Below are 11,916 nucleotides of genomic sequence, written 5' to 3' on the forward strand. Positions count from 1 at the left end.
TAGCTCAATGATGCAACGTACAGTATCACATTGTGTGATACCTTTTAATGGGTAATTACATGAAAACTGTATGAGGACTCTTCATGCTAAAAACATTTGGTTAGCCTTGATAAGCCTGGTCTCTATCTCATATACAACACTTCCTGTAACATCCAGCTGCTGTATCCTCTCTTGTGAAATTGTTCTATCAGTGTTGTCAGTCACCTTCTATAGTGTTGTCCACTTAGAAAATAACCTTTTTTCTCGAATTCAGTGTTCTGTCTTTTGCTAGATTCATAAACATGTAACTGATTGTGCGCTTGATACTAAGTACATGTTTGAAATGAATGTTCCACATGACATATAAACAAATGCAGTTGCTTTTATTGTGGCTACTAATGTACTGGAAACTTTGGCAAATATTGTTAAAGGTAAAATGGACATGGTTTTCTCAGCCATGTGACAAGGAAAATGTACAATCAATCAATCAATCGAATTAATTGATATGTTGCTGATCAATAATGACCTAAAACGAGACATATGGTGATTGATAAGACCATTTAAAAAACTGAAACGTTAAAACTGAACTTGTATGTGTGATCCATCAGAAGAAACTTTTGATGGACCTTCAAAGATTTTTGCTTTACACTTGTCTAGTTACTAGCTTGACTTTATATGCAATCAGCTAAAACTCTTCAAATATGATTTTTGAGTTCTGACATTTTTCAAGTATCTGTATCATAACTTATAGTTTGGATATGCAGCTTACAGTAAGTGTCAAACAAAAAGTTTGGCTTTGAATGATTTATATATAAGTTAGAGCATAGGACTGTTTTATAACCGGAGTAAACTCAAAGTGACTCAGTAGCTTGGTTTAGAAAGCTAACTGTTAACGCCTAATCAATATCCAATTATTTGACATTTTTTGAATACATTGCCTCACAAAAACAATCTGCTGAAAGACTTTTTGGCGTGTGTTCTCTAAGTTAAATGTCCCTGTCTTACAAAACTTCATATTTAATTATTATGCTATCCCTTAAGAATTGGTCAACCTTAACTTAAACACACTCCAGTACTTGGATATGAATTTGAAACACACACACACACTCACTTGCAAACTCATACACACATTTTATGTAATTGTCCAAGCTCAGGAGTAGACCATAAATAATATATGTGATTGCTTATAGCAAGCTTGTAATGTGACAGACAGGCAAGAACAGCAGTGAGGGAGAAATCCTCAGATTTAGTTAGTGTGGTGACAGTCTGCCATACACTCCTTGACATGACCACCAGGCCTAAGGGAAGGAGCGAAGCCAAGAGGCATCATGGTCGCTGGGAGCTGCTGCAGGACAGTGGTAGGCTGCTGAGGAGTCTGGGAGGAGAGATGGAACTGTAATGAGGCTGTCTACCTTGAGGCACAGTGGCTGAGAATAAACTATATCAATACTGTACATGCAGGAGGTGAAGCTCTATTCCACAGGAAGGTAAAACAAATCAAAAGAATATATTCACATATGCAAACATTAAGAAAAGCATCACATCATGTAGTCTATGTAATATAACAACTTAGTGATTGGTTTGTGTTTGAACTAAACATATCAGGAGGTTAGTTGTTGCTAAGAGGCTTTAGCTGATAACCACAAAAGAGGAAAAAGAAAGCACACTTTTGGAAATATCCAAAAGCTTGAGGATCATACGGCTCAAAGTGTTTATAAATAACTTCTGTCCACGCCATATTTGAAAGCTTGAGGTAATATTAATTAGATACAAGATACTCGGTATGTAATTCTAACCTGTTTGCTGAGATGCAGAGGCACAAAGTAGCAGGTTGCCAAGGTGTCAAAACACAACAGTCTGCATACACATATGTGCACACGCACTCACCCACACAAACACAAACACACACACACACACACTTCCTCCTTCTTTTATCTGCGCACTGACCTACAGTATGCAGTACAGGCTGTTAATCTCACTTTGGAAGCCAAAAGCAGAGCAGCTGGGAACTCAAATAACTAAAACTAGCATACATGGTCTATAAAAGTAACCACCCACTCTTGACTTTTTATGTTCTTTTTCTACAATGAATCACAGTGGAAGCAATTACTTTTTTATTACACTTATCAAAGAAGACAAATCGAACGTCTTGAATGTCAAACTAAAAATGATCTGCAATTTGATTTAAATGAAGACTTAGGTTCTAGATGCTCAGTCTAGAACGTTTGACTTTATGTATAAGTTAACAACCACCTAGATAGAAAGTAATTACAAAGCTGATTAGACTTTAAGTGACTGACATTTTGTGAGTGATTGAATCTGCATGCTGGCTTTTCTAGGATAAATATATATTATTTATTTTTGAAGCACAATTCTGTCTCTAAAATGATAGAGAAAATGTTTATAGCTTTTCAATTAGATTCAATATTTATAATAAACAAATAAAGGACACGTTTTCTATCTGACCATGTGAACGCAAAGAGAGGATGCTTTATGGCATAATGGCTCAAATATTGCTAGAGGTGATAACACAGACTACATCCTTCATCAACCTAATGATTAAACAGATATGTTTATATTAGAAAAATGCAGAATGCTTATTTAAATGCATTAATTCGTAGTATAACAACAGTACAGCACAAACTAGTAAGGAGATAGGTGTATGTTGTGGTCTGTATATGTGTTTGTATTTGTTAAACCTATACTGCTATACACCCTTAACTGGTGTAGTATTACAGTTAATGAATGCTTTAAAAAACAATCTAACATACTACTGTATAGTGTGTTTATTAAATTACCTAAACTTATATAGGGCTCCAAATAATGAATATTTAATTATTGATCATCTGCAAATTATTTCCTAGATTAATTAATTAATTATTTGGTCTATAACATGTCTCAAAAAGAGAAAATGTCAATCCCAGCTATTTTGTCCTTTGAGATTTTTAAAGCAGAGAAAGAATGTAGATTTCCAGATTTGTGAGGGTGAACAACATTTTCTGACATATTTGCTTTAAAAATGTTGTATTACAGTAGTTTAATGTGTAATGCTCTATATCCATACTCATGTTTTTATTTGATTTACACACTTTAAAACTTTATTTGGAAATTATGATATTTAGATATTTAGATATTCATAACACATGTCAACCCCTGTGAAGCCACTGAATTGATCTTGAGCACCACAGCCACAATGTTTTGTCTCATAGCATTTGACTGCTAATACTGTTATACTACTGTATGGTAGGGAGACTACATTACGTTACATACATATCATTTAGCTGACTCTTTTATCCAAAGCGACTTACAATAAGTGCAAAAACCATAAAGAATCAAGCTCCGAACAACAAGGAAAGTGCAGATATATTCACTTCAAGATCATATCATAGTTAGTGCTGGTGAATTAGTAACAAGGCCTAAATTAACTCAACAAGTACTTCGTTTTTTAGTTTCGTTTTTTTCCAGCAATAACTTAATTGCCAAGGTACAATCAAAATAGATGCGTTTTCAGTTTGCGACGGTAGATATGCAGAGTTTCTGCTGTCCTGAGGGAGCTGATTCCACCATTTAGGAGCCAGGATAGCAAACGGGCGTGTTTTTGAGGGGTACCTGGGTCCCACTGATGGAGTTGTAAGCCGATTGGCTGACGCCGAGCGTAGTGCACATGCTGGTGTATGGTTTAACCAAGGCCTGGAAGTAGGAAGGAGCTGTTCCCTTCACAGCTTGGTAGGCCAGCACCAGTGTCTTGAAGCGGATTCTTCCCTCCACTGGCAGCCAGCTAAGGAGTGGGGTAGTGTGGGAGAACTTGGGGAGGTCGCAGACCAGTCCGGCTGCAGACTAATATGAAGGGTTACTCACTTAAGTATTTTTCTCAGGTCATCAAATCAAATCAAACTTTATTTGTATAGCCCAATATCACAAAACAAGTTTGTCTCAGTGGGCCTCACAGATTACAAACAAACAACAACATTGTATATGATGGTGTTACAGCAAAATGAGAGAACACTTCTGAGCCCATGCAGAGTGGTTTTTCCCTGGTTGTAGAGTTACAGTATAGCAGCCTTGCCTTGAATTGTTCCCAGTCTCCCCACAGGTGCTTTACTGGTATTATTATTGAACATAACAGTGATGTGGTCACTGGTGTGTGTTTATGGATGCTCAGAATGCAGCCAACAAGCCATGTATAATGGAGGGTTGCAGAGCGTCAGTATGGCAGACGATACTAATTAGCACACGGTTTACACTGTACCTCTCTGCCTTCCAACTCTCCTTCCCTCCCCACTCCCTGTCAGTCTGGGGGCCTCTACACCCCCATCGCATCTACAGCTCTGTAATTAAAACGCTGTAATCTGGGTGGCTCGTCTCTATTTTTAAAAGCCCCCTGTCATTGTGTGGGTAAAGTGACACAAAGGGAAGAATCAAGCGTTGAAGGAGGAGGAGGTGGGAAAGTGGGAAGGGGGGGTGATGGGAATAACCGCAGCATCAGGTGATGACCAACTCTGCAAGGGATGAGCCAACTCTTTTTAATTGGCAAAGTTGTCTAAAGATTGATATCCTGATTACCAGTGCAGCCCACACACCTCACATACTCCTTTGTAAAAAAAGCATGTTTTTCTTTTTTTTAGGAACAATAAGAAAAATGAGTGCTTCAAAAATATCACTTAAGAAATACAATCCACATTTGGTAAATTTAAGACAACATAAAATGAGAGACTTAAGCTGGATACTGCTCGAATATATCACATTTATTTTCACTGGTTTGTTTGATAATATAATCATGTTGTCTTGTTAGTTGGGGCAATTCTTTAAATTGCTGTTAAAGCTAAAGATGAAGGGTTATTTAAAGTATTCTTTCCCACATTTGAAAGATTTTTTTCTTATAGTGTATAAAAGTATAATCCATTTGTATTACATTTTATGTGATTATGTTATTTTCCAAAACATAGCCATATTGCATATGTCAAATAATTGCTCACAGATAACATTTATAATAAAACGACAAAACATACTGCTTTACAAGCAAAGTGTATTCATCTAAAATCAAACATTTTCTCGATAAGTACATACGTATAAGCAACAAAAGGTACTCAAATTATCATTACAAACGCTAATTATGCAAAATGTAGGTTGTAGTTGGTCATGATAAAGCCGACTTTAGCTACTCAATATGCTGTAAGGTAGTATCGTTCAAATCAGTGCATCATATTTATTGAATTAGTGTTGGGTTTTGTGTGTAAAGTAGGTTAAACATAAATATCAAGGTAGTACATGTACTTCAAAAGTGTGCTCATTTACTTGGGTAAATGTACTTAGTCACATACAACTACATGTGACACATAAGACTAATTATTATTGATGATATCATGGTATTTATTTATACCAGCCTTGAAATAAATTATAAATGAGACCATGCAGTCATAGTACAAGTTCACTCTGAATATCTACAAATTATTATTAGAACATTTCAAGAACCATATAAGACATAATGTGAAATATGAATGAGACCATGGAGCACATTCTGTCACTTGTACAGGGTATGGACTGCTGAGGTATGAATAATATTATTTGCACTTCTCAGTAATATTTAAACGTGCACACACAGACACACACACACACACACACACACACACACACACACACGCACACACACACGCACACGCACACGCACACGCACACGCACACGCACACGCACACACATGCACACGCACACGCACACGCACACACACTCTCAGAGCAATGGTCATCAGTGTTGGTTAAAAGGTTAGCTCATTGCATTAGGGATCATTTATGCATACCCCAGGGATGTGGAGAGGGTAGACATTGCATGGAGATGCCCAGCAGTTATCTCTTCATCAAAGCTAACAGGACTAACCACTTTAGCTGGATGTTATCAGCAAATGGCATGGTGTCAGTGTTGCCTAGAACCTCTCCAAATGTTATACTACCCTGGGATTGTAGTGGTTGTCGCCTTCATTCAGTGCAGTGGTGGTGAATTGATGGATTTGGAAGTTAAAGCTGTTATCATTAGTCCATAAGTCTGACTCACTTACCCCCCCTCTCTCACGAACACACACACCGCTTTTACCCCTCACCCCCTGCGGCATCAGCTCAAGAACATGGCCATTACCTTTCCCCGTTCCTATGGCAACACCACCCTGCAGCCCTTATGTGTTGGTAGCTGTGTGTGTGTTTGTATGTGTGTGCATGCGTGCGTATGTGTGTGCATGCATGGGCATGGCACTAAGTTTGTTTAGATAATGTCAGCAAAGAGTACAACTAATTGTATTTTATTTTGTAATGTGCAATTATTTTTGCTGTCACTGATAAACGGTACACTGCTCTCAGCCTCAAGAAAGACACTATTCAACAATAGATGTCACATTTGGCAGTCCAGTGTATGGTAATGGTTTAGTCATACATTGACTGCTGTGTTGTGATTCTTTCTGATTAGTACCTACAGCAGGAGATTTGTAAATCTCTTTTTTGTAATTGTAACAAAGGGACAGTCAGTAAGGCTCTATGCCTTCTCAGGCCATTCAATGATCCTATGACCCCTTCAGGGAATCAGAGGTTTGAAGCCGTCTCAATGTTCTTTAATGGTAAATGGAATAATGACAACAAGGAAGAAACAAAAATGGCCGACATAGTCAGGACAGAGCAGAGAGCATTGATGGTTGTTCTGTCTTTGGCGATACACTGTCTGGAACGTAGGGATGAGAAAGAATAAAAAAAGCCAGAGAAGCAATGTGAGATAAGGTTTTGAATATATCTCCTCTCCTCTTTATTCTGCTCTCCCTAAGGAGTCGAGCGGACTGACAGTCACTACCACCACCTCCTCCTCCCCTGGCAGTGGGCAAGTTCTGTATAGTGCCTACCACCAACTTAAGCCAATTAACACGTCTCTACGCACACTGTGAGTTTATTAATACATAATGAACTAGTTAGACATAGACCCCAATTATCTTGAGTTGGGCTATTTAATTGTAAATGGTTTGGGGAGGCGTATTGTAGGCAGGGTTTGTAATGACGCTGCAGAACAGTCCACCGGTTTTTGTTCAATACAAGTGATTTTCAGTGGAAATCAATGGGATGAAACACCCACCATCCCCTTGAGAGGAGGCGCTCATTAGAGAAATACATATTAATGCCTTTTGTCTTAAACAGAATGAGCTCCTATCCCGTATGATGTTTGCTTTTTGTTTATTGTGTGCTTGATTAGTCCCTTGGAGATCGTCTCCATCTAAGGCCGCCAAGCTGGTGTCATTTATCTCAGATCCCTCTCTCCGCTGCTCCTCTCTAGATGCTGACTTAATCAGACGCAACCTGTGCCAAGCTGCCTTCTTCTGTTTTGATCTGACATCCCCTGTGCCGAGCTGTCTCCTCGCTCTGACTGGATGTGTGTGCGTATCCAGATGCAGGATTGACCTGGGCGTGATCCTCGATAAGTACGGAAACGGAGTTGAAAGACGGTTCAGTGCAACGTATGGCTCGCCATTCATAATAAGAATGAGATTTAACCTCAGTGCCGAGGGCCTACACAGACAATGAGCCTGTGTGTTATTAGGCTCTATCGAAAACTTTCATTTGGGTGGGAGACTCATTAGATAATTTAATTAGAATAGTTTATTACTATGTCAATGAAAACAAAACAGTGAGTCAGGCACTGAAGCTGATTTTTTTTCTCTAAATGCCGAAAAGCTTCACAGCAGAATCAGACTGTGAGGTAAATCACTATCGCTTTGAGATTATAATTACAATTAATAATGTGCTATTTAAAACAAACACAAATATGTGTCCTTAAGAAGTGTTAAGAAGTTTTGAAGTAGAAGCTAATATTGTTTATTTTACCTGTAGGGCTTCAAAGTCACATTTCACCTTATTTATTTCAAAACCAGATGAAGATGATAATACCCCATCTTGTTGCTCAAATGGTCTACTTATTTCATCCATTATTACTTAACTTACATTAATATAACATTTGTTTGTATGAAATCAACAGCAAGGCAGTTTTATAGTGTCTGAGGATGACATTTTTGTGAGTGCAGAGAGATAATGCAACCGGAGAGGAAGGGACAGAGGCTTTCAGAGTGAGAAAACACTGACATACTGCCAGGCCAATTTGAGGGCCGCAAGTAAAAAAAGCACACAACACATCACCCAAAATCCGAAGAATGCCTTGGGGTAAGAGCTGACAGCAGAGTCTGTTTATGAAATCAACAACAGTCATATTGGCAAATGATAATCACATTCACGCTGAGAATACGTGCTGCAAAGAAACACATTTGTGAGTGTGAAATGATGTAGGTGTATCCTTTTGCGCATGGTTTGAAATGCATTAATTGAGTTAAGTGGTTGTGTGTGTGTGTGTGTGTGTGTGTTTTCGTAATCGCCCACTTCATAGTGTTGTGGGTAAGGGGAAGAATGAGGCAATATCGTTGTTTGTTGTTCATTTCCCTGCACATTGCAAACAATAGTTCATTTAAACATGTCATGAGTTTGAATGCAAGGACTGTTGGTTCCTGGAGGAAAGTTTTATATACGTGTGCATTTGTGTAGCGCCTGTGTGTTAGTGCGTCAGTTTCAATGGACTCAAGCCAGTGAGGGGTCTAACAACAACTATAAAAACTAATAGAGCTGCTTCAAGAACAAAAAGGCATTCCAGCAAACATTGTGTTTTAGTGGCATCATAAGTGAAGAACCTTTTTGTAACGGCCTATAGTCAAGTAAAATGGAAGCAAAATATAATTCGACTAAAGAAGCCAGCTGGGGGCCTCAGTCATATCACTTCCTTTTGTGTCTGTGTGCATGTGTTGGACAAAAGGAGAATAAGAGGGTGTTTACATCCATTCACCTGTGTGAGATATGAGATACCAATATATCCATCCTCATCCCTTGTTATTGCTTCTTCCTTTTGAATACAACCTATCCCATTAGAAACATTGAATGGGGCAGAGAAAGGCCACATCATCTCTGTGGGACCTGCGTCGGCATTGCAAACAGATCTTTTGTGTATCTTAGCCTCTGAACAAAAATACTGGGGGAATAAACACTGTCTCTTTTACACAGTGTTAGCTATGCTCACACATCTTTTATCATGTCCTTACTTTACTGGCGAAAAGAGAATTAACAAGAGACCTATGCAATGATATATTTGGTATCGCTGAAGGCCACTGCTAGTTTAATCACCATAACTTCTATCATGATTTCATGGCCAGTTCATTATTTTCTGTGAGGACTCTGTTGTAAAAGGTCAATGGTGACACTTCCTGACAAGCAAATGCACAATATCCTATGGAGAAACAGCTTGAAATACACCAAACCTGCACAGCTGAACACATGTTGATTGAGGTGAAGTGCTAACACTTTAACGTTTTGTTTCTGCATTGTCACTGGTACATTATTTCATTAATATTCCCTTTTCAATATTATGCTGCATCCCAACCTTTTCAAGAATTCTAAGGTTCGTTCAAAAAACACTGCCTGACATTTCCCGAAAGATAAACTAAGATGATTGCAGATCATTAGTTGTTGAAGAAAAGTACCATAATGAGCACTCCATGCTTACTCTTTAGCATATGCTCAGTGATAGTGGGCGACTCGTCCAAAGTGAGAAAAAAGTGGATCATAGGCAATTTTTATTGATATTCAGCCAAGCTAAGCGAAAATAGTTTTTGTGTATGAAGGTGACAAGACTAACACAGAATAATTGCAGAAAAGAATGTGTTCCCAACCAATCAATGCATTCTTTTTCTTAAATGAGCTCATAAAGAAACGTAAACATTTATTTTATCATAATATTACATTGTGTGTGTTTTTCAGGTCCTGTGGTATCCTGAATGCATTTGTATAACCAGCGTTTAAATGCTGCGCCAGTGCCAGTGCTAATAGTTGAGTGATATTGGTTTTGTGCTTTATAAAGTAAGGGTGTAATGGTCTCTTATACCAGCTTTTTAAAGGAGACATATATCTTAGCTGATTTGTTTACATTGATGTAGCCAATGTTCTGCCATGCTGAATGCTTGCTGCTATGTACCTATGGTTGCAGTCTTCCTGAAATGTCGCTGAGTGACATCCATCTTGTTGCAGTTGTTTAGTGGTCACTCAGTGGTATCTGTCGCTATAACAATTGTCATAAGAGACATGATGCAACTCAACCCACAATTACCTTTTTATTTACACTTGTCATCATTCCAAGCATTATATTATCTTCTTCTTCTGGTATAGAATGATGAGGTTCTGATATTTTGACATCATGCATACAAATATTTGATTGACAGTTGTTTTTCCACCATTGTAAACAGGCGTGAATGTGCACAACACCACATGTATTTGAATAGGTGAAAGAAAACTAGATGTGTTTACCGACTCAGAGGTCTGGAACCAGGCTAATGTCACACAGAGGTGCTGCTGGAAACCTTTGAGCTACCTGACAACAGCAAAACAATACACGTATAGCTCTGGCATGTTCCAGGGCCCCAGTGTCCCCTCCAAATCATCCAGCCCCCCCTGTCTTCTTTCTAAAAATAGCACGCATGCTGACTTGTTTTGAGTATTTATTGGGAACAATAACAATTATATGTATTTTTCCTGAGAACTACAGACTGTAGAAGCAAAGGTGAGGCTTGAAAGAACAAATATACATTTCAACAAATTTGCAACAAATGCATGGCAATGGATGATTACTTAACTTATTAAATCTGATATATACAAATGTTTGAGTAATTTTTGGAGGATGCCTATAGTGTCCTGCTTCAAAAAAGAGTTATGATATTCATCTAAATGTTGACCTTTGTATGCATGACTCATCATTTATGCTTTCGTATTAGTTACTCTCTGTGGATACCATGTCCACATGTTTAAGTATTTTTCATATGCGTAAATTAAATGTGTTGTCTGAAATGGATTGTTAGATTGTTCTCACCTGTTAAAATCGAATTATCTAATGAGTTTTATTTATTCATGCTGTCATTCTGAGATACTTGTGCTTAGGTTCAGAATGTGCTGGTCTGTTGCACACCAGTGTCCAATGTGTGCATGTTGAATAGGCGCATGTGTGGATGCATGGGTTTGTAAGGATTCATACCCCAGCTCTCCTAACAAGTGATGAAAAGTTAATGAGAACATTGGTTGCTCTCTGAGAGGGGCATGAGAGAGAAGGAATGTGTGCATATAGAAATACAGAAGTAATAGAAGTAAGATTGAACCAAAATGCAAAGTTGGCTAATGTACGACACTGAAGACATAACAAAGTTTATGGAGTTTCCTATATGCCCTTTTTCTGGTAAATCCTTTATAAGACTTCCTGTCATGCATATGTTCTCTCAATGCTCACTTATGTACATTGATGCTCTCCTTGACACACTTTCTGACTGAACAATGGAAAGAAGAACATGAGCCCTGGATGCCATACTTAAACTCTTTAGGTGCAGTCGGTGTTGCCTGCCGGGAAGTTAAGGGTGAGCCCGATAATCCTTGATTGCAGCTGGCCTCTCAGAGGGATCAGATTAAATTCTGTGAAGCTAATGAGCTCGGCCTGATGTTTACAAGATGGATAATTCAGCCTGGCCTTTAATCGCCTCTCTATATTGAGCTGTAATAAGACAATGATTGTACTGAGTAGCTAAGTTTAAGTGTTGAACTGTTTAAAATATGATGTTCTGTGTAACATCTTAAACATTAAAATGACCCTATTCTCAGAACCAAACACGCCAAAGATGCTTTTAGTTTTTATGCTCCCCACAAATGGAATAAACTTCCAGAAAACCTGAGGTCTTCACCAACGCTGAGTTATTTTAAGTCGAGGCTAAAAACACTACTTTTTACAGTTTACCCAGAAGCCTTTTAACTTGTTTTAGCACCTACTTTACAATGTTGTTTTTAAACTATTCTGCATCTCTTTTATGCATGGTTTCTATGAATCTGTTATTCCATTATGTT

The sequence above is a fragment of the Trematomus bernacchii genome, unplaced genomic scaffold (assembly GCF_902827165.1).
Source record: "Trematomus bernacchii unplaced genomic scaffold, fTreBer1.1, whole genome shotgun sequence".
In the NCBI taxonomy this organism is placed as follows: Eukaryota; Metazoa; Chordata; class Actinopteri; order Perciformes; family Nototheniidae; genus Trematomus; species Trematomus bernacchii.